This window comes from Neopsephotus bourkii, unplaced genomic scaffold (assembly GCF_033783945.1).
Source record: "Neopsephotus bourkii isolate Nb327-2 ecotype Australia unplaced genomic scaffold, CSIRO-AGI_Nbou_v1 NB_848, whole genome shotgun sequence".
NCBI classification, from domain to species: Eukaryota; Metazoa; Chordata; class Aves; order Psittaciformes; family Psittacidae; genus Neopsephotus; species Neopsephotus bourkii.
The window spans coordinates 13,707-36,486 of record NW_026901344.1 but is presented as its reverse complement, the minus strand read 5'-3'; the positions used below and the strand labels follow the sequence as shown (position 1 = coordinate 36,486).

At 40.0% G+C, this 22,780-nt stretch overlaps 1 long non-coding RNA gene across 2 annotated transcripts; it reads left to right on the top strand.

Annotated features, from left to right (window-relative positions):
• The first annotated feature begins 2,509 nt into the window (after positions 1–2,509).
• On the top strand, positions 2,510–19,411 carry LOC133213843 (uncharacterized). 2 transcript variants are annotated; one of them, XR_009725915.1, is made up of 3 exons: positions 2,510–2,607; positions 15,830–15,952; positions 19,037–19,411. It is a non-coding gene; the product is annotated as an uncharacterized LOC133213843 (long non-coding RNA). The 2 variants fall into 2 exon arrangements; XR_009725914.1 differs by lacking the exon at positions 2,510–2,607 and adding an exon at positions 14,345–14,462.
• The last annotated feature ends 3,369 nt before the right edge of the window (positions 19,412–22,780 follow it).

Sequence of the window (22,780 nt, the reverse complement as noted above, 5' to 3'; positions counted from 1 at the left end):
AACAGTTATTGAGGCTTATACTGTAATATTATGAAAAATAATAAAAATTCTGCTAAAACTGCTCACTAGTTATTACACAAAGAGGCAGCCATACCAGAAAATATTCTTCTCAAAAAAAAAGAAGTATGTCTAAACAATATGCTATTCCATTTTCTCAAGCACTATACTTGATTGTCTCCACACATATTCAAGATTAAGTCTGCAATAACATAATGAGAATATGTTACTTTTAAATTCTTAGCAACTGTTCTAAAACTTTCACTTTGAAATGTGTCTTAAGGCTATAATGAGGTATCAAGGATTTTATCGTGCCCTTTAGTAAGAATTCTGTGCTATTAATAAATTCTTAAACTCCAGTCACCCATGTTTCATAAAATGTGGTCCATACTCTCCTGAATACAAAAATTATTAATATTTGATTTCAAGGCATAACAACCATAAAACCTTATAATATATACGTTACATGTTACATGTAATATGTATTTTATATATTATACAATCTATAAAATATTTCATATCACTGTGTAGAATAGGACAGGATTTTATAGCAATTTTACAGAAACTTCACTAAACTTGCATTTTTATCTAGTAAAATATTTTCTTTAATATATATACATATAGATAGTTATCAGTGCAACAGTGAACCTAAGGATACCAATAGAGTACATTAGTACATTCTCAAAAGAGTAATAATATTTTGCAAAGTTTCAAATCCTTTCATAGGTCTATTTTTTGAAGAGTAGCTATGTAAAGCTATTAATAGTGTATTTATTTTTTTGGTCTTATGGGTTGGGAAATCTCACCATTCCTAACATCCAATTACAACTTTGACCATTTCTCATTTTCCTTGCAGATTCATTTCCTGTGTCATAATGCATTACCTGTCACTCAAAAAGATGGAACATGCAACTGTACACTAAAGCCACTTTCAGAACTCCTTAGGAAATCACTCAGCTGTTTACAACTGCTGCTTATCTTTCTGTGCCACAGATACTATTCCAACATCTACCCTCCCACTGGAAAGACATTTTCTGTCCAGAGTCTGAATCTCAAACAGGCCCACTCAAGCCATATTGGAAATGTAGAACAAATTTATTTAGAAAATCTCTAGCGAAACAGAACAACAATGAAATACAAGGATTTTTTTTGCCTTTCTGACTTTTTTAAGAGCTTCGCTTCCTGAATTAGAAGAACAGTTTGAAGAGATAATTTTCCAATGAATTTTTATGTATTTCAAATATGTAGTCTCTGATTGCCTTCTGAAGACCCAGACTCTTCTCTAAGCAAAATATAATAGCCTTTTCTCCTGGATAAAATTCAAAGGCTTTGAATAAAAACAATCTCTATAAGGGATTGTCTCAATCTTTATAAATCCAGGAGGGTTTATAAGAGGAGCTAGAGACTTGATGAGGATTAGTAACTTAGAGAACTAGAAAAAAAAAACCAGAAGACTGTTGAATTTTATAAGGTTAAACTCAAGCCTGAGCTGTTGATCAAATCAGTCCTTAACTTATTACACAGCAGTCTCCATTAGCCCAAAGAACTGGTTATTAAACTTAGTGGCTTGTACTACTGGAATATGATTTCAGATTAAATCCTTTCCTGCTTAAATCACCAATAAGGGTCTTGTCAACTTCAGAAAATACAGGATTTCTCCACAGAATTCAGCATCACTAACTACAAAAAAGACATGATTTCTTAAATTATATAAACTTATACATGAACTACCAGGAAAAAAACTGACTTTCCATTAAGAATGTACTTCTTTTTTTTTTTTATTTTTTTAACCAAATTTAAAGAGAAAAAAATATATTAGAACTTACATTCAATATCAAGGTACATGCTCTTCTGGTGCCCACCAATTCTACTTGCAGCTTCACAGTCATATCTCCCTGAATCTGACAACTTCACATCTTTAATATGCAGGGATGATTTTCCTTGCTGCCCTTTGACTTCTATACGGCCATCTGGGCTCTGTTTACATCGATTTAGGAAAAAGAAAGGTTTATATATATATATATGTATATTTATGTATACTTTACATATTAAACACCATTGACAACTATGAATGAAAGCATCTCTCCACCTATGGTGAAGTTATTACAGAGAGCTAAGCAACTTCTAAATTATCCAAATGAAAAAAAAGAAAAACCAGAAAAATATGTTCTGTTTCTAGGCATGATAATCAAGGGAGTAAGTACATGCTTAAAGGAACATTGTCAAGATAAACCACAAGAAGTATCCATTTACTGGATAGTGAACTGCAGATTCTAGTCATGAAAATGCATACAGTTAAAATCACAGTATCTTAGATTACAGTTAGCATTAATTCTCTTGTCCTTAAAAATGTAACTGTGAAACTGAATAGGATACCCCCTCAAACAATGATCAAAACACAAATCCAATCATAGATTTATTTTCACTATTCATTTGTAGTTGTTGTGGATACAGCCCTTAAACAGATGGTAGTGTGCATATTCAAAACTTTCTGTTCTGTTTTGTCTTCCACGGATAATCCTGACAAATTATGAGCTTGCCATAGGTGGAGAATTACTGAGCATCTTCTCCATGCGCCTTTTGAAGCAGAAGATAATATATAAATAAAAAGTGTGCCATATGTGTTCATTCTGTCAGAAAATACCAGCCTGTTATTTTGTTACTGCTTTTAAAAATTCAGTTTCTTAGTTCTTTTCTTTCCCACTCTTGCCTATCCTCTTTCCTAATTCAAGTGATTTATCCTGTTCCCTCCCCCCCCATTATCTGATCTCTTTTTTCCCTACATACCACTTTCACATTATCATTCCTCACTATGCCATTTTCCCCCCGCATTTTCATCATCTCTTCCTCCTCATCTCCATTGTTTCCCATACTTTGTGTTTGCTCCTTTATGAAATCTTTCTTCACTTTGGGGGAAGTTCTCTCCCGTCATGTTTACCACCAGTAATCATTTGCTGATGCATCATGAAGCTGATAGGATTTTAGGGATGGATGCCTCTCGCCTTTCTCTGATTCAAACAAGATGTTGTTGAGGCCTTTGTGCACTATTTTATCCTTTGAATATCATAATATCAATGAACATTTTGGTCTTCCTTTTCTTACTTTTCTATTTCATGATCTTTTTCTATTTCCCAGGATTTTTCTGAAGTTTATCTTTCTGTAACCCAAATGAAAGCCCTGATGGGAAAAGGGAAGCAACTGCTGCATCTGTGCACCAGTGTGGTAGCAGGGTGTCAACTTTCACTTCCCATTGAGAAACTAGGAGGGAGGCTGGCAGATAACTAATTTGTAAATAGATGAGGGAGGAATCCGTGCCTTTACTGACCAACACTGTTGTCCCTAAAGATGGATATAGGGAAGGTGGTGGAAAATTGCAGAAAAGGTGGTCAATGCCTTTTGTTGGCAACTAAATACCACTTCTGCTTTGAGCACTCATCCTTGTGCCCAGGTGTGTGAACCTCAGCCCCTTCATCTTGAAGAAATGCTTTCTATATCCACAGAGCGTTTATTCCTTCATTCATGTTGAGCATGTTAATTACACTATATTGTCTGCTGCTTGGTTTCTCTTAAGTTTTTTGGCTTAGAAACAGGCTTCACCAGGTTGGTCCAGACTGTGTGCTAAATCTACAGCCATATATGAAAAACTTCGTTTCACTACGTCTTTTCTGCCCTATCCTCCACTTCGTTTGTTCCCTCCTGTCTTTGTTCTTCTGTTCCAGCTGCCATTACTTTTCAGTGATTCCAGACTCTCCTTTGATTCGTATCACACAGCATCTCCATATGGGATTCTACAGCTTGCAAGGACCAGACTTGTTCTGTAACAATGTGACTTCCTCTAATTGTTCATTCATTAGATGCCTTTCTCCTGGGACACCGGAGAGATGGTCTCTGGGCAGGCACACTGAGTGTCTTTATTGTTATGGGGAGTCTCATATCCTGAGAAATGTACAAGTTTCATATTTTGTCAACTAAGGAATGTGAGGCTAGACTGCTGATTTACCTTCTGGTTATACATAAGTGTTAAACTCTGACCTTGGAAGAAAATACATTACTAGCATGAAGACTTTCCTGTCTCAAGAATTCCTCCTCAGGAATGTTATCCTCATTCACAGTGGTAGACAAAAAATATACTCTCAGACAGTCCATTTCTGCTTTCTTAAGTGTAAAAACCAGACCTGAGCATATTCTTTAGTTCTCCCACTGGCACTGAGGTACCACTTTGACAAAGTCTTGAATAACTTCTTAAGTTTGCGTAAAAAAACAAGTCTCAAACAGAGATTTTGAACTGTGAAGGCATTCTGCAACACCTATACATTGCTGGGTGTCCTGGGTTTAGCAGTAGCAGTCATTTTTCTTGGTAGCTGGTGCAGTGCTGTGTTTTGACTTTCGGTCTGGAAACAAAGCTGATAAAAATGATGTTTTGGTTTGGCCAAGGACTTTGTGAGCCTCATGCTCTGCCAGGGAGGAGGGGAAGCCGGGAAGAAGCAGAGACAGGACAACTGACCCAAACTAGCCAAAGAGGTATTCCATACCACAGCACATCATGCCCAGGGGGGAACTGGGAGTCACCCGGGAAGGACAGGGGCTCTGCTGGGTTGGACTCGTTGTTCGGCGGGTGGTATTGTACTCTTTTCCCTTGCTATTATCTCTTATCATTGTTGTTGGTGGTGGTAGCGGTGGTGATTTGTGTTGTACATTGGTTGCTGGACTGTTCTTATCTCAACCCGTGGGAGTTGCATTCTTTTGATTCTCCTCCCTATCCCTCTGGGAGCGGGGAAGGGGGGGAGCCCCCGGGGAAGGAGGGGTGGGACGTGGGCCTCGATTGCTTCCAGCCCGGCACCACTCACTGGGAGTGAGTGCACAAGCTGGCTGGCTGGGTTTAAATCATGACACTGGGTCCTTATAAACTCTTGCTCTCACAGCCAGAGCATTTGATGGAAGCAGCTTGATTGTGTTGTTCCACAGGTGTATGTATCGTTGTCAGGAAGTGATCTGCCAGAGTGTACCTGAATAAATGGGTGAGATTTTTCAGCCAAGAGTTACGCGAAGTCATCTTCTCTGAATAGGTTTGCATTCCAAGTAGTCTATGTTACCCAAGGCTACTTTGGGATTCTGTGGCACAGTTCAGTAGAAACTGTCTTTAGCAACCTTGCTGTGTAGACTTCAAAGACAGCTATATGTAGGGTACCAGTAGAATAAAAAAGTTCTTTGAGCTCAGACTCAGATGTGTGTGTACAAAATTTGGCATCATATTTTTAAAGAAGTCTGTTAACTAGTAAGTATTTATGGGTTTATTGCAGCCCGTGAATGAAACATGTATGCTGCAGCAATAAGCACTGTGGCTAAATTTAGACTCAGGATTCCTTCCTTCTTCTTTTCCTCTGCATGCTGACGTACTTGTGTGGACTTACCCCAAGCCTTTTTTGAAATCACAGACAACTTCCATTTTTGTAGAGAAAATATTATCTTCTCCTTCAGACCTCAGTGAGTCTTAACTCATCCTTTGCTTTTTGGCACTCTTCTGCCATTTTCAAATCTGGATTATTCTCTATAATTGTTTAATGAAGTTTTCTTTGTGTGGAGAACAAGCCTGTTTTTATTAAAAACAGGAGCTTTACTCTTAGAGGTTGATGAGTATAAAACCTGCAGGTAGTGCTGATGTTGGCATGTGTGAACGCTGTTTTTTTGCTGTTTCATTTCAATAACATATTTGCAGCAGTCGATAACCTACTGCTATTTAGATATCTTTGTTTTCTTTTCCTGAATAACTTTTTTCATGGATTCCAGGTGTGAAATTAAAAATGTTGAGTTTCCGGAGTGCTGATCCAGGTAATGAACAGTTTGTGATAATTTCATCTACAGGGAACCACTTTATTTTTCTGGCTTTTTCATAGAAACCGGCAATTCCACAAGCTGACAGACACTAGTAGACCACTAGAATAAGCTGGATGTGTCTCATTAACATCCACTTGTCGCAGTCACAAGGTTGTCTCTAACTCCTGCTCCTCAGAACCACCCTGCTCACACATTGAACTATCATCTTTTTCTTGGACTGAGATTATGAAATTCTCTTTCCGTTTGACTGAGCTTTTGAGTTATAGGCTTTGAATTCGGTTTAATATTTGTAATCAGTTTCCCTGGAGAAGCAGTTGTTGATACAGTGGTTGGACAACTTCCTAAAGCAAAATACTGTTTTATTTCAAAGCAAGTAATTTTTTGAGAAATAGAGTATGTTTATTCTCCTATATGATTTTTCTGTATTCTTTTCCTTTGACAATTTAACTTGAGGCAGTTCCCCAGAAAAAGGCTCCTGGCGTACAAATCTCCCCAAGCATTTCCAGAGTATTGAATTGTATGTTGTCGGATGTGTTTCTGTTTACACAAGGCAAGTTTCCTTTTAGCTGTACCTGTTCCTTAATTTCTAGCCTTGAGCATGGGCAAATCAGGCTTCCAGTTTGGGGAGTGATCAGTTATTAGATTCCAGGGCTTCAGTTGTCCTTGCAGTCTGCTCTGAGAGACTCTTGATGGGCCATTTCATCCTTGTGTCATCTTCCATAACATGTAGTACACAAGAAGGTCAAATAGGAAGTGGTCCATCTTAGTATTCAGGAACTCTGCTATTAGCACTTAACAACTGCAGGCAAGTTTCACTGATTGTTCATTAGTGCAATGCCTTTAGAGGCACAATAGATACGGAAGTTTTGCCAGATAGCGTTACAAGTATGACACCTTGTATGTTGACTTGGTATCTCACCAGATGGAAGCCCCTCCTATTTATAACCTAAGACAGAAATTGTATCTTTACATCCCAAAATGGAATGCTAATCTGTTTTTTCCCTCTACCTCACCACAGACTAGCCCTTTATATACTCAACTATATGTTTCTGCTGGTATGTTGGAGAATTTGATTTGTTATCTTAGCTTGTCAAAACAAAACAGTTTTGGAACTCTGATTTCTCACTTTTGTTTCTTACTTTCTCACTTTTTTGTTTCTCTACTTATTCCTCATTACTCTTTAAAAGGTTCTGTGCACAAGAGATGAAGGATCATGGGGGATTTTAACTTCCCTGATGTTTGCTGGAAGGACTGTGCAGCAACCCAGCCACAATCCAGGAGGTTCCTCCAGTGTATGGATGATAATTTCCTCATGCAAATGGTGGATGAGCCAACCAGGAGAGGTGCGCTGCTGGATCTCATCCTCACTAACAAGGAGGGTCTGGTCGAAGCAGTGAAGGTTGAGGGCTGCCTTGGTTGCAGTGACCACGAGATGGTGGAATTCAGGATCTTGTGTGGTAGGACCAGTAGAACAGCAAGTAGAATTGCAACCCTGGACTTTAGCAGGGCAAACTTTGGCCTTTTCAAGCAATTGCTAGGGTTAATCCCATGGGCTAGGCTGCTTGAAGATAAAGGGGCCCAAGATAGTTGGTTGACGTTCAAGGACTGCTTTTTCCAAGCTCAAGATCAGAGCATCCCGACACGCAGGAAGTCAAGGAAGAGGGCCAGGAGACCTGCGTGGCTAAATAGGGAATGGCTGGGTATGCTTAAGTGGAAGAGGAGAGTTTACAGGTCATAGAAGGAGGGGCTGGCCACTTGGGAGGAATATAAGGCTGCTGCTAGAGGATGTATGAAGGCAGCTAGGATGACTAAGGCTTCCTTGGAATTAAAGCTGGCGAGAGGGGTCAAGGACAGCAGAAAGAGCTTTTTCAAATACATGGCAGGTAAAACTAACACCAGAGGCAATGTAGGCCCGCTGATGAACGGGACGGGTGCCCTGGTGACAGAAGATACAGAGATGGCAGAGTTACTGAATGCCTTCTTTGTCTCTGTCTACTCTGCCGGAGGCAGTCCTGAAGAGCCCTGTACCACTGAGACCTCAGATGAAGTCAGGTCAATGGAGCGGTTTGTCTTAGTCGATGAGGAATGGGTTAGAGACCATTTGAGCAATCTGGACATCCATAAATCCATGGGTCCAGATGGGATGCACCCATGGGTGCTGAGGGAACTGGTGGAGGTCATTGCTAGACCACTCTCCATCATCTTTACCAAGTCTTGGGAAACAGGAGAGGTGCCTGAGGACTGGAGGAAAGCAAATGTCACTCCAGTATTCAGAAAGGGCAAGAAGGAGGACCCGGGTAACTATAGACCGGTTAGCCTCACCTCCATTCCTGGGAAAGTGATGGAACACCTTATCCTTGGTGCCATCTTAAGGCATATCAAGGATAAGAGGGTTATGAGGGGCAGTCAACATGGCTTCACCAAGGGGAAGTCATGCTTGACCAATCTCGTAGCCTTTTATGAGGAAATAACACGGTGGATGGATGATGGTAGAGCGGTGGATGTGGTCTACCTTGACTTCAGCAAAGCGTTTGACACAGTCTCCCACAGCATCCTCGCAGCTAAATTGAGGAAGTGTGGTCTGGATGATCGGGTAGTGAGGTGGACTGTGAACTGGCTGAAGGAGAGAAGCCAGAGAGTTGTAGTCTATGGGGCGGAGTCTAGTTGGAGGCCTGTATCTAGTGGAGTGCCTCAAGGGTCGGTACTGGGACCAGTATTATTTAATATATTCATCAATGATTTAGATGAGGGAATTGAGTGTACTATCAGCAAGTTTGCTGATGACACTAAGCTGGGAGGGGTGGCCGACACGCCAGAAGGCTGTGCTGCCATCCAGAGAGACCTGGACAGGCTGGAGAGCTGGGCGGGGAATAACTTGATGAAATATAACAAGGGAAAGTGTAGAGTCCTGCATCTGGGCAGGAACAACCCCAGGTTCCAGTATAGGTTGGGGAACGACCTGTTAGAGAGCAGTGTAGGGGAGAGGGACCTGGGGGTCCTAGTGGACGACAGGATGACCATGAGCCGACACTGTGCCCTTGTGGCCAAGAAGGCCAATGGCACCCTGGGGTGTATTAGAAGGGGGGTGGTTAGTAGGTCGAGAGAGGTCCTCCTTCCCCTCTACTCTGCCCTGGTGAGACCTCATCTGGAATATTGTGTCCAGTTCTGGGCCCCTCAGTTTAAGAAGGACAGGGACCTGCTGGAGAGAGTCCAGCGCAGGGCAACTAAGATGATTAAGGGAGTGGAGCATCTCCCTTATGAGGAAAGACTGAGGGAGCTGGGTCTCTATAGTTTGGAGAAGAGGAGATTGAGGGGTGACCTTATTAGTGTATATAAATATATAAAGGGGGAGTGTCACGAGGATGGAGCCAGGCTCTTCTCAGTGGCAAACAATGATAGGATAAGGGGCAATGGGTACAAACTAGAACACAAGAGGTTCCACTTAAACTTGAGAAGAAACTTCTTCTCAGTGAGGGTGACAGAACACTGGAACAGGCTGCCCAGGGAGGCTGTGGAGTCTCCTTCTCTGGAGACATTCAAAACCCGCCTGGACACGTTCCTGTGTAACCTTATCTAGGTGTTCCTGCTCCGGCAGGGGGATTGGACTAGATGATCTTTTGAGGTCCCTTCCAATCTCTAACATACTGTGATACTGTGATTGTCTGTCTAAACCTCATGCCTTAATAACAGTCCACTGTCACCAGTCAGCATCCAAGAGCCATGTAGTAAGGATTAGAACTGTCTCTGTTTCGTGTAAAATGCCTGAAACAGTGCTAACGTTATTTCCTGTGTTTATGCTAGTGGACCTGTCTTCAGCATTTGCCATGCTTTCCCACCTTAGTTGTCTCACTCAGAAGGTGTTGAATGCTAGATACAAGAACAGCTTCAGATCATGTCATTCCTTTAAAACTCAGCTGGGGAGTATGATCAACAGTTTTACCTCTCACAAGGCAGTTATAAAGATTAATTTGTAATAATGGGAACCTGCTTTTCAAATATATACCTGAGATTTCTGTGTGAAGAAGTGACAAGCCTCACTGCAAATAAGATGCCATGGATGCATGTTTTCAACTGATGTAGCTGTGACCATGTGTGTGATGTCACAGCACCAGCAAGAGTCCAGTTTGGGCAAAGAACAGCTGACACAAGCAAGGGAAGCTGGGAAGTTTGGAAAAGGAAGTGCTTTGAAAAGGCAGTTGAAGACCTGTCTCTGCTGTCTAGAGAAGATTCAAATCCACATTTATTATTGCAGATGAAGTCTGAGAGTCCTGCTCAACACTTCCCTAATGTTGGACCAATGAATAACATCAGTGCTCGGAAATGCCATCTTCGAACTTCTGCTTGATATGTAATATCTTCCTTTCTTTTTGGCATAGTGATCCAGCACTTTCTGTCTGAATTATGCGAAAGTGGCTGTTACTGTGATGGACAGTTTGGTACAGAATAGGTGTTTCTGCTTACTATAACAGGTTAAATGCAGAGTAGTCGGACTCTTGCAGTTTCCAGTTTTTGAGAGCACCTATGCAGCTCTTCACTTACTGCCAGCCACTCATGTGTCTGCGTCAGATGGCACCCCTTCCTGTTGTGTGTGACAAGGAGTGGACAAGGCAAGAGCTTGGGCATGTAGGAGTATGCGAGGAAGTGTTCACATATCTCTGCGCCTCCCTTGAGCACAGTAGCAGGAACAGCCATTCCCACTTCGCCTCCAAGGAGCAGATGTGCCTGCCCATTGACATTTCTGGCTTCTGTTACTGTGAAGGCATTGTGCTTTGCTGAAATACATCTATTGTCTCTCGAGCAGCTTCAGAAGCCAGATGAAGGTGTGCCTCCTAGATTTCAAAGGAAACACTGATCAGGCTTCAGAAAAGACCACATGTGGATATGTGAACTTTTGTGACACACGAGCTCCTATGGGACAATGCAGGCATCAAAGTTCAGGATGCAGCAACTAATAGTTGGAGGCAGAGCCTCTTGGCTAGCGAGACTTGTCTGTAGGATAAGTTTCCATCGGAAATTGAAGTATCATTAGAAATTGCTCGAGTGCTTTCCTTGGTGAAAAATTCTTTCCATCATTAAGGATGATGCTCAGAACACTAATACTGTTACATTTCTACCCCCTTTCAAAAAAGGGAAGTTATTAAAGTCAAAAGCAAAACCAAAAATAAAAACCAACAGAAGGGTTTTATCCTCACAGAAAGAGACAGGCTAAACATTTGAATAAGCCTGCTGGAAATTTCACCTTTTCCAGTGATCTTTCTTACTCAGCGTTCAGAGAAGCAAGTATCATGTCATTCATGGCTATCTTTTTCTTTGTTTATATCATTAACGTGTATTTTGGAGTCAATAATTTGTAGAAAAATTTAGGTCTGGAAAGCAAGTAAGTGTCATCTTTTAAAATGAAGCTTTATATATAAAAAAAATAAAATATATGTCTGTGCCAGATAATGGCTCCTATGCAGAGCAGCAAACTATAAAAATGTTACTTTAAAAGATGAAACACAAAACAATTTCCTTTTTCATTTTTCTTTCTCTGCGGTTGTTATGTTAAGAAAGGTGAACAGGACAGATATCAGGAGGTGCTTCCTGTTTGTGCAAACAGATGACAAGTTGGCATTAACCATATACGTGATATAAGATTATCAGAATATCTTAACAACATGCATCACTTTCAAGAGGACTTTTCCAAAGCATTTTCTTTCATTTCCTTTTAAATTAATCTATTAAAATATGTGCAGATGTGACAGCTACTTAAATGAGTATTGGTTAATTGTACATAATACAACATTTTTAATTACCAAACTTTGGCTAAGAATAATACAATATATGCTGTGGCGGGTATATATATGGGAAACAGGTTAGAGCTGCCTGGAAAGGGAGGAGAGTAAAAAGAGTGAAAAGAAATGGCATAACTAGACTTCTAGCAGGCTGTACAGTCAAAAGAGATTTGCTAGCTCTGGATATTTCTTCCTAACTCTGTAGGAAAGGAGGATATTCCTTTCCTTGTAAATGTATTGTCCCAGACACCATTATAAAAAAAGGAAGACATCAAGGATGTGACCTCACAAGGCCCAACGTCAGTATGTAAAGCCCTGGCAGCTATTCAAGGGTAGGTCATCAATATGGCATTTCCTTACAACCTTTTCTGTGATGAAGAGCTGCTATTTTCCCATTCCCTTAATCCAGACTATTCTTAAATCTCATTCTGTGGTCACCTAAACTTGTAACCGGTTTGCTGTCTTCCTGTAACAGAAGTTCCAACATCACCAGTGTTGTAATCCACTTCTAGTAGCAATTTATCTGAGACTAATAAAATGGTTTTGTTGGTATGTTTGTCTCCCACCAGGGAGTAACAAAGAATTTACAGTAAACTGATTCACCCATTCTTTGCACTGCTAAACCGAAAGGAACTGAATTTTTCTGTAGTTCAGAAATTGTAGCCTAGAAGTTAGGGAGGCAGAAGGGCTTATAGGCCTTTCTTAGGTGTCCCCATCACCTAACTAGTCAAATAATGAATGAAGCAGTCTTTGTCAAGTGTTTTTCCTGATGACATGTGGAAGACTATGGTGCAGACAGAAATAAGGGCCTGGCCACCAATTTGTACAAAGTATTTTTAGAATGATAGTCTGTAGACTGATTTTTTTTAATGCTTATCTGTCTCCAGTAGCACAGCAGTCAGGACTTCCAAAAACAGAGTTTTGGATTAACGCCATGAAGACACCTGGCAATGGAAACTAGAAGTCCCTCATAGTATCCCACTGGTCCACTGGGACCAGTGCATGCAACCTTCAGGCTCTTGACTTGTATGGTTTAAGCTTTTAAGCTCAGATCAACACCCTTGATCTTTGATGAGCTTTGTGGATACGTGTGTGCCAATTGGTGTATCTCCTTCCCTGCTCATGACTTCTAGGCTTGATCTTACACCTGCCTGGTAATCTGGACTTTTGGCTGGCTATTGTAACTGTCAGCTGGACCTGCTTTGCTCTTCTCACTTGGACCCTGTGGGAACACAGCACATTTCAGTAAGGTCATTGCCTCTGCTTGCCTGGTCATCACCCTTGGCTTTCAGCTTGCCTTTCCTCTTGGAGCAGCACCTGTGCTTGCTGCCCTCTGGCACCTAAGGTTCAGGATAAAGAAGAATGTCACCTGAGATAGTTAAAGTTGTCTGGAAGTGTTTACACAGTCCACACTGGAATTCCATAGCCTTGATCTCCATCTTCTGTGGATTTAAGGCATTAGCTGCACTTCCTAGTTTTCCTTACCTTTACTCTGTGGGATTGGCCACAGTCCCATAGTCCCATAGTTCCTGCTGCAGTTCCCTGAATCTTTGCTCTATTGAGCCTGACATTGTGCATGTCCATCATGTAATCAGGGATAACCTGGGGGGGAAACAGTTTTCTTGCAGTTGAGATAAAGAACCCTAGTGTGCCTGGTTTTGGTCCAGTTTGTAAAGTGATACTAAGATAAGTGGGCCATAATGTTGGGATTAATCCTAAACATCAATGTTCACATACCATTAAGAGTTTCAGGCTTTAATACTTATTGTTGTTGTATGTTGAATATTCTTACCTTGCTAAGATAGTTAAGAACCGATGGGTTATGTTTGTCTCAGTCTCCAAGGTAATTGAAATATTCTGAGGGCAATGGAAGAAGAGCTTTTCACAGCTATATTGATCTAATTTGTCAAATCTATTATTTCTGGGAAGGGGTTAGCAATCTTCACATGGAACACTCCAGAGTCCATCAGTCCACAGCTGTAATTTATCAAGATACTTGCTGTAAACCTTGAAAACTAAATAGCTGCCTTTGTAAAGAATTTGCATTTTTTTTATTGAAAGCAATGGATTCTGTGTATGTTAATTTGAAATGCATGCTAAGGAAGTAGACAAGTCTCTTTGTAATGCTGGGTAACAGCACAGGACAGGGAGGATGCAAAATCAAACTGGAATAGGCAGCTCAGTATTGAAGCTGAGGGCACACATGGAAAGATTTATTTCAATCTTCTGATACACTGAATAGTGCTAAATTTACACATTTATTGTAGATTTTATATTCTGTATACATTATTGTGTATGACTTCATGTGCTTCAAAGGAATATGTCATAGTCTCATTGGCATTTTTCAGTTCACCAGTTTAATGTGAATGACCTGTGGAAGGATTATTTTCTTCTCAAGTCTTTACAAAAGAGCAAAACCAGGCAAAGCGGCGTTAGTGCAGTGTTCTTGCTGAGCTGTTGAGCTTTGTAGACTTTCAGAAAGCCAAAGTTAATGAATTAAAACTCAACATAATTCTGAGTTAGGGGAACTTATAGATGGGGAAGTACAGAGCATGTGATTTTCCACGACCACAGAGTAGTGCAGTGGTGTCAGTAGAAGATCCCTCTCTGGGTTTAAACTACAAACCAATTCTCCTTTTTGCTACACTACACTGTTTGGTTAATGCAAGGCTTATACAGAATCCTTTGGTTAAAACCTCATGCCTTTTAAGCAGATGTTTTATACAGTACACAAAATCGACATACAGAGACATAAACATTTTTGAAATTCAGAATTAGTAACAGTGGAAACTGTGTCTTAAAAACCAGTGATGACTCCTAGCTATTGCACATCTTCACAGGGAAAAACGTGCTCTGGTATATGAGAGGCTGGAATGCTTCAGAAGCTAGTTTCAAATCTCGTGACTCCCCGTATACTTTTAAGAGTGCTGTTGCAGTGCCCCCTGTGGTGTCTGGGTTGGTTGGATCTCCTCTAGTGACAAAGGAAGAAAACAAAGGAAAGGGCAGGAACACTAAATAAATGCCTCTTTTTTTTTTCCTTTTTTTTTTTTTTTGTGGTCTAGGAACAGGTTTAGCTGCTGGTGATGTGATTGAACAGAGCATGTAATGCTCCGGGGGTACATAAAGGCAGGAAGAGCCCTTGCTGAGAGAAGAAAAGAAAAAACTCTCTTAAGAGGAAGGTCTTCTGAGAAACAACATTATAGAACCAAAATAGAGCAACTAAAGGAAGGAAGTCCATGTCCTATATATACAGAAAGGGAGGGGGATCTTCTCCATAGTAACAGCCAGAGCAGGGGAGGGGGAAAAGGGACAACCCAAACTGCAAAAGATGTGTTAACAAATTGTACAGAAAAGAGAGATTTGGGGTTTGCTCTTCCCTGTGGTTTCAGTGTGATACGAAGTCCCATTAAAAAAAATTATTTAAGCTAATAAAATGAGGATTAATTATTTTGGGACAGTTATAAAGCTTGTACTTTAGTATTTGTACTTTATATTTGAAACATTATTACAAGACTTGAAGCTTGGTTGTTAAAAGAAGGTTTCAGTTCTGTGATTTACACTGTGCATCCATTACTCCTATGTATTTGTATTATTGCTGTGTAGTTACAAAATGTTTTGGCACTGGAATACAGCCAGATTTTGCAATGGTATTTAATACACAGAAGTTAGGTGAAGTGGCCTGTATGTCTGAAACAGTAGTGTTGGTGTCACAGGAGTAATCACTTGCACGGAGATCACAAGATATCCTGAAGGGTGGGATTGTTCTGAGTTTCCTGATGTGGTTTTGCTGATGCACTGAGAATCCATTTTTGCTTTTTCCCACCACTTGTTTCTTGCACTCTTTTCCTCCAGTTAGCTCCATCAACAGTCTTGCAGAGCACTGGCAGGACCCGCTGTTGAATATCTTGCCAAGCAAATCCCTGTCAGAAAAGAGAGTGGTCCTTTAGCTTCAGAAGGCTAGCGCTGTAGTAAAGCAAATCTTTAACAGTTGGTGTGAAACAGCCTTTCCTCCTCCTGTTAATTTACAGTGATTACTACTAATAACTAGTAAAGCAGTAACCACTCCCAATTTTAACTTCATAAAAGGCTGCAGCAGTGTTTGTTGTTTAAAATAAAGTATTTACTCAAACCTTTGCCTTTTGTATTATATGGGATAGATGATCTTTTGTTTTAAAATACCTGTAGTTCTTTTTGCAAAGACTGACACCAGTGTCTGGTTTCAGGGTGGGATGATTAACTGGAATAGACTGTTTCCTCCTTTGCGACATAGACATAATGCAAATTATCAAGATCATCGCCCGTCTGAACAAGATACGCCTCCACCTACTGAGGTTTCTGAAGAGCAGGTAAATGCTTTTCTATTATAAAATGTCATTGAAAACCTGGTTAGGAGTTGTCTCTACTGACTTTTTATTATCTATCGAGGCAGTTGCTTGAATGTTCTGTATAGCAGCACAAATTAGAGTATCAGATAGCAGTCACAATACAGAGGCAGCAAATTGCCATTACTATCCAAATCAGAGTTACAGATCAGCTTGGGAGTTTCTGCGTTTATGTGTAACTGCTTGGGTTTTGTATTTAAAGATAAGACAGTTTCACCAGTGTTGTCTGTTCAAATCTGATTAAAAAGAAATGTTTCAAAGAAGGAGGAATGGCAAATAGATGTCATTATTTGTCTTGTAGACACTTCCTTCACTCAGGTCTCCAGCTTAGGTTTCCAATTCGTTCATATTGAAGTTCCATTTTTTGGAAATAGGAATTTTATGCTAGCTATGGACTGCAGTGCACACTTGGTCTAAAATTTGGATGTTTCCCTCAGAAATGTGGTTCAGTGACTTTACGTACTGATGCCACAGAGAAGTCTGTGTCTTTTCTATCAAGTATAGACTTTTAGACTTACTGTATAGATTTAGACTTCTAGACTTCTGTAGATAGTTTTATTCTCAAAAGAGAGGATGATTTACTGGGAAATTAAAGAATTTAAGATTAGTCTTATTTCTGTATTCAGGATTTATTGCATGCACTCAAGTTCTCCAGGTTGTAGCCTATCTGCAGTTAGCTGCATTGGCCATTTTATAGTCTAAGGTCTGTGCTACCCTTGAGCAAGAGTAGTTTTCAAGGGCACATTTTTCTTTCCCCATAACCCTTTTTTTTTTTTTAGGAGATGAGTCAACACTTGATAGCACCATGCTGTCATTTGTAGTTACTTTAAAATGAGCTTGTCCCAAACAGAAATCTTTGCTATGATCTGATTTCTAGTTTCAATTCAATGTTAGATTATGTTCAAAATGTTCAAAACTGCAAAGATGTCGGCACCCATCCAAAATGGGGAAAGAAAAATATCAGAAATAAAAAAGGAAAGAGGAAAATAAAACCCTCACACTAAAGAGTGCCTGAAACAAAACCCAGAAACTTAGTTTTGGCTGGGCTGAAAGCGTACTTAGTGCCAGGTATGGAGTGGACCAGAAGATCTCCCTCCCTCCTTGGTTTGTTTATTTGTTTTATTGCAAAATCTGATTATGGGAACTTTTGTTGTTGGGCTGGAACTAATGGAATAGTTATTAGTGTGATTTATGCTGGATTCTCACCCAAAGCATTTATGTCCAGATTTGTGAAAGCACTATACACTTCTATTTTCTCATGCATTGAAGTTGTAAATCTCACCTTATTGCTGTCATTTGCAATGCTGTCAGTTACCCTGCAGAGAAAAAAAGTAATATATGCACCTTTGATTTCTCAGGACTGTCCTTAGAACTGCACAAGGTGTCTTACAGTGGCATAAATACAAGGTTTTCTTCTGTTCTTCAGATTAAAATTTACAAGTATTTGCAATGCTTATGCATACAAAAATCTCTGCATTTCTTGTGGGTTTTTTTAGCACCTTAAATTACTGTTACCAGTACCTGTTCCCTTGAGTCGATTCAGTTCCTGTGGTTAAAATAGACTCAGATGAAAAGAGCTTTTTGTTGTTACAATCTGTTCTCCCTGATACTGGCTGGACGTTTCTGTAAATGGGACCATTGCAACTCCATCCACAGCTTCTTGAGGTTAGAATTCATGGTAACTGCTGTAAAACAACCTTTCTTCTGAAATGTATTTCTGTGGTTAGCTTTTCTTCCACTGCCTGCCCTTTTTCTCATAAAAAACCCAATCTTAGATGAAAAATCGGAGAGAGGAGACTTTAGAAACTAGTTACAGGTTATGAAATCCAGTTTGAAGTTAAACTGGTTGCAGAGGTACTGAAAGTAACAATTCATTTCTCTCTCTACCAGAAAGTGAGAAACTGACATTGGGTTGTAAGGGGGGAAAAGGGGAAAAGGCAGAAAAATGATCAGGACGATACTTGATATTCTGACAACCAAGATAGCAGTTTTCAAACGTTTTGTAATGGCGTATTTAGGTTAAGAAGAGGAGGGCCCCCACCTCCAGGCATACTTGGCAGTAGCATATTTCTCAGTAAACCACCAAAGCAGGGAAGATTTTGAAAGTTCTGGGGGTGTACTACAGGAAGGGGAGGTTGCTTTTCAGGGCACCTTTATTTTAAAAGGCATTTAAATTATTTTCAGTACTAGCTCACATTGCACACCGAGAGAGCTGCACTTTTTAAGTTTACTTTAGATTGGAGTTTAACCATAAATTAAATTTGGTTATGCATACATTGCTTTTTACATGTGGCAGTTTGAATATCTGTTAGCACAGGGCAAAAAGCTGAGGTGTCAGGTACACCGTATTATAAAGAAGGATGGACACATGGTTGCTGATTACCAAAATCACTGTCTTAATGTGCCCTTTTCCAGATAATCCTTCCGTCAAGTGTCATTGACTTACACTGTTTTGAGAATACATAGAATCCTTCCAAGAATTTAACTGAACCTATTTAAGTATTCTACTGCCTCTCTTTTAGGGCTTTTAGGTTTATTTTAGAAACCACCTTGAATGAACAGTTTTGTGTTCTTTAATGGCCTCTGAAGAAGTAGGTATTTTGAAGGAAAGCAGAGCTAAGGATGTCTGGACAGGTTTCCGCATCTGCTATAGAACTCCATATTTTAGATACTATTGGATTCTTGAGGTCCTGTTCTTGCCAAGAGCAGCAAGCCCCAAGGTCAGATTGTAGCTGGGATGTGCAGTGCCATACTTTGTTTTACTCTTCTTACAAAACTGGACCAGCTAGGAAAATACAGGTGTGGCATTTTCAGCAAACGGTTGGTTTTGAATGGCGTATCAGAAAGCAGTCATCTCTGTGGCAGTGTTCTCAAGTGTGCTGTCCCAGATGCATCTTTGTGACTGCATAGCTGTGTTTGCTTATTCTCTGGAGAGGCTCAGCAGCCCTATCAATGGAAAAGCAATCTCTGATACTGTTAACATGACTAGTGCACACACATTGTGAATCAAACTGGTTTTAAAGTGGTCTTATGTTACTTCTTTTCCAGGTTGCACGACTTATGGAAATGGGGTTTTCGAGGGGAGATGCTCTAGAAGCTCTGAGGGCTTCAAATAATGACTTAAATGTAGCCACTAATTTTCTGCTGCAGCACTGATGGTTTTTCGTGTGAAGGAACTTCCCTCGAAGGGTTTGTACACATCTGGAAGAGGATCAAAGCCACCTGCTGGACAGACTCGCGAAGGTCGTCCCCGCACGAGCGTTGGAGAAGAGAAACTGGCTCCACGTGACTGGTGATTCAAAGCAGTGCTAATGAATGACGTGAACTGTTCCCAAGCCTTCACATCACTCGGTGGTTTCTAGTCTGGTTGTGCTTTTCCAAGTAACTTTAGTTTCTAATTATGACTGGATATCACCTAAATTTTATTTTTTTGTGTAAATCCTTGTTAGACATGTTATCAGGATTAATGACTAGGAAAAGAAGCTCCAAAAACCACGACAACTAGATTTACCTATCAAGGAAAATGACGTTTTCTTCATTTACCAGTCTAATTTGTCTAGCTTACATGTTATTTTACAGTAATAAGAGGTTTGAAGGTTATTACAATTTCAACTCCTTAAAGGGTTATGGGACTATTATGTCATTCTTTGGAAAGTCTTACTAATACCTGTAGTATTTTATTTCTTTAATTCCTTTTCAAATAAAAGTTGTCATTCAGCACGTAATAAACAGGTAGGAAGAGAGAAAGTTCATGTGCATATTGCAAGTCTGGTAAGTGACTGCTGTAAATTTAAACTTTTACACACTGAGTGAATTGCTATTCATATACAGGTCAGGAAGAAGATACTCATGGGAAGCAATAAAGATGAATTGAATGATAAAGTAAGATCAGAACTGAAATGATTTGAATGTCTTCCATGTCTAATTCAGACAGACTCGGTTACGATGGATGTATGCTGTGTCCCTATGTGCTGGTTTCATTTTTTGAGCTGGCTACACACTGTCTTAAAAGAAAATGATAAAATGCTGACTTTTCTATGTATAGTTCTAGTTTTCTACTGTCAAAGATGCGAGTGACCCTGCATTTGCCAAATCCTCACTGTTGAAGCAACTTGATGTTGATCACAGACTGGAATATTAACCTTAAGGGTGATTCAGGCTTACACAGAAGGTAACAGGATGATATGCCAAGATAGTACAATATTGGTTTAGAATTTTAGAGTGATAAATAAGCTTGCTTGGCTTGACTCTGAGAAATGCTCAGTGTTAGCACCTCAGGAGTTTCAGGGTGGAGAGAGGTGAACATCTCCATAAAACCAAGCTGAAGTAATACAAGATTCCAAACTGTGACTCTGTGAAACCAGTATACACATGTATCTCAAGCATTTAATGTTTCTGTATGTACTTGTGTTTGTACATTGTGTATATATGTGTTTATTTATATACACATAGGCATATTTAATACAAACATTTAGAATAAGATGCAGGTCATCAGAAGCATAACAGAAGGCAACACCAGGCACAAAGGGGAGAAGGTAAAAGAATACAGAAGAGAGAAGGATGTTTTGGAAATCAAAGTGAACACGTGTGTATTAAAGTAGAGACCTGCAGTCTTGCTTGGCCTGGAAAATATACCAGGGAACTACAGGACAAGATTTAGGGAGAGAGAGAGAGGTACCTTTCTTTTTCTCTTTTAATTGACTGATAAAACTGAAAAAAGCCCTTTAGGCATACAAGTCCTTATACAGAAATGACATAAAATTTGTGCAGCTTTTGGCACATGACATCGTTTCTAATAAGGTCAGTGTGCTGTATGTATTTTTTAGTATTTTCCAGTGGGTAAAACAAGGGGGGTTTGGAATGACTCTGTGTTTTCCTGGGTTTTGACCAACTTCCTTCAGGATTTGGCTTGCTGCTATGCTTAGTAGGGTCTGCATTTCAGTTGAAAGGTTTTGTTTGTATGAAGCTGAGTGGCCCTGTATGTGTGTAGGCTACGGACATTTCTGTAGCCAGAGAACTGTGAAAACCTGCTCTTACAAAGCAAAGGCCAAATGTAAGTTAAAAAAGTCCTGCAACAATTTGTATATGCAGACTAGTTAAATGCTTTGAAACAAAGACAGGTTTTAATTTTGAAGGTTATTTCCTTCACAAATATTTTATCCAAAGTAGCAATAAAGAGTAGTGAATTACTTTAGTAGAAGTCAAATTCTGCCTGTAGGAAATAAAGGTCCACCTAGCCCAGGGTAAATTAGATGTGACCTGTGCCCCTTCAGATGTTGCCCTGTGACAAGCACAAAGTGTGTTTATTCCTTGGAGTTTAAAAATGTGCTGAGTGGCGTCCTGAGACATGTAAGTGGATATTCTCCAAGTCTAAATCCTTTCTTACTGTTACCTGTACAAGGGGTACTCAAATGTCACTGTTGTGTGGAAAACCCCATTTTGCTGGGTATTTCACAAAACACGGTCAAACGTAAGGGGTAAAATTCAGGTCTTGGTGATGTCAGTTGAAAACTCCCCTTGACATCTGTGGCAGCAGTTTGTGCTCAAAATGCTTCCAGGGTTGTGATTTCCAATTAAGAAAAAAAAGAAGTGGTGAAAGGAGGGGTCTCGCATGCTGTTGAACACAGTTCCTGTTTCATGCAGGAGCCATAGAAGAAAGGTTCACACACTGGAGCTGGAAAACAGCTCTGTTTCCACTCACTGGTGAAACTCGCATTGACCATTTCTGGGAACACGAAGAGCATGTTCTTCACATCCCACACAGGGTTCGTCCAGTACGTTTTGAATATCTCATCGCACAGTTCCTATTTTGTGTGACATGGGGTTTTTTAGGCACCCAGAGAATACAGCATACTTTTCATGGAGGGGATTTGCAGTCCCTAGGAAATTCACACCGGTTTTAGTAAAGCCAGGATTTGGTATTTTGAAATAAAAGTAGTTTCTACTATTAAAATTTCTCTGCTAGACTGGGAGTGTTGTCTTCTGAGACATGGGAGAAGTTTACTGGGGACTTTCCTAGACAGTTGTGTGATATTTCACAGTACACCCACAGTGAGGTCTGTAGTTGTGGAATCTGCCTGATAAACCACCAGGTTCTCAAGCCTTAACTTTTTGCTTAGTTGCCTCTGTATCTACCGAAACCATTTTCCTCTCTCAAACCAAGTGTCAAAGGTTGCCTTCTACCTAGTGAGCACAGAGGTTGACGGGGTTGGTTCAGGTACCAGCCTGTGCTGTCTAGAGCTTGTCGTTGCCTTTGTGAACATGTGATGGAGAAAAAGGTCTCGATGTTTTTGTATGAAACAGAACAAGCAAGCAAGCAAGCAAAACGTACTGCAAGGTACTGGGCAAAGAGCAACAGGCTCTCCTTTTTTTGTGTGTGTGTGTGTATATGTATATGCATATATGTGTATGCATATGTATATATGCAGAGAGTAAGTGAGAATATTCATGTATGGCTTTTGTCAAATTAACTGGAGCGAAGAGTTTGTTGAAGAAAATTAAAAGTCTGTGTTAAAAGATACCCATCTCACACAGTCTGTATTTGGAGTCTGTATGCAGTTGCAAAGGCACTCAGATTTGAAAACACTCAGAACTACAACTCTGTTGTAGGGGAACTGCATCTCTTTCTGGCTAAATAAATGCACCGTATTCATTTGAACTAATAGAGATTTTGATACGTAAGTGTAATTAATGTCTTGTGTGGGTTCTTCCATGAGAATAACCTAAATGAGATTATCATTCTTTAATAGTGTAGCCATAGTAATGTTTTATATAAATGAATATAGATACTAT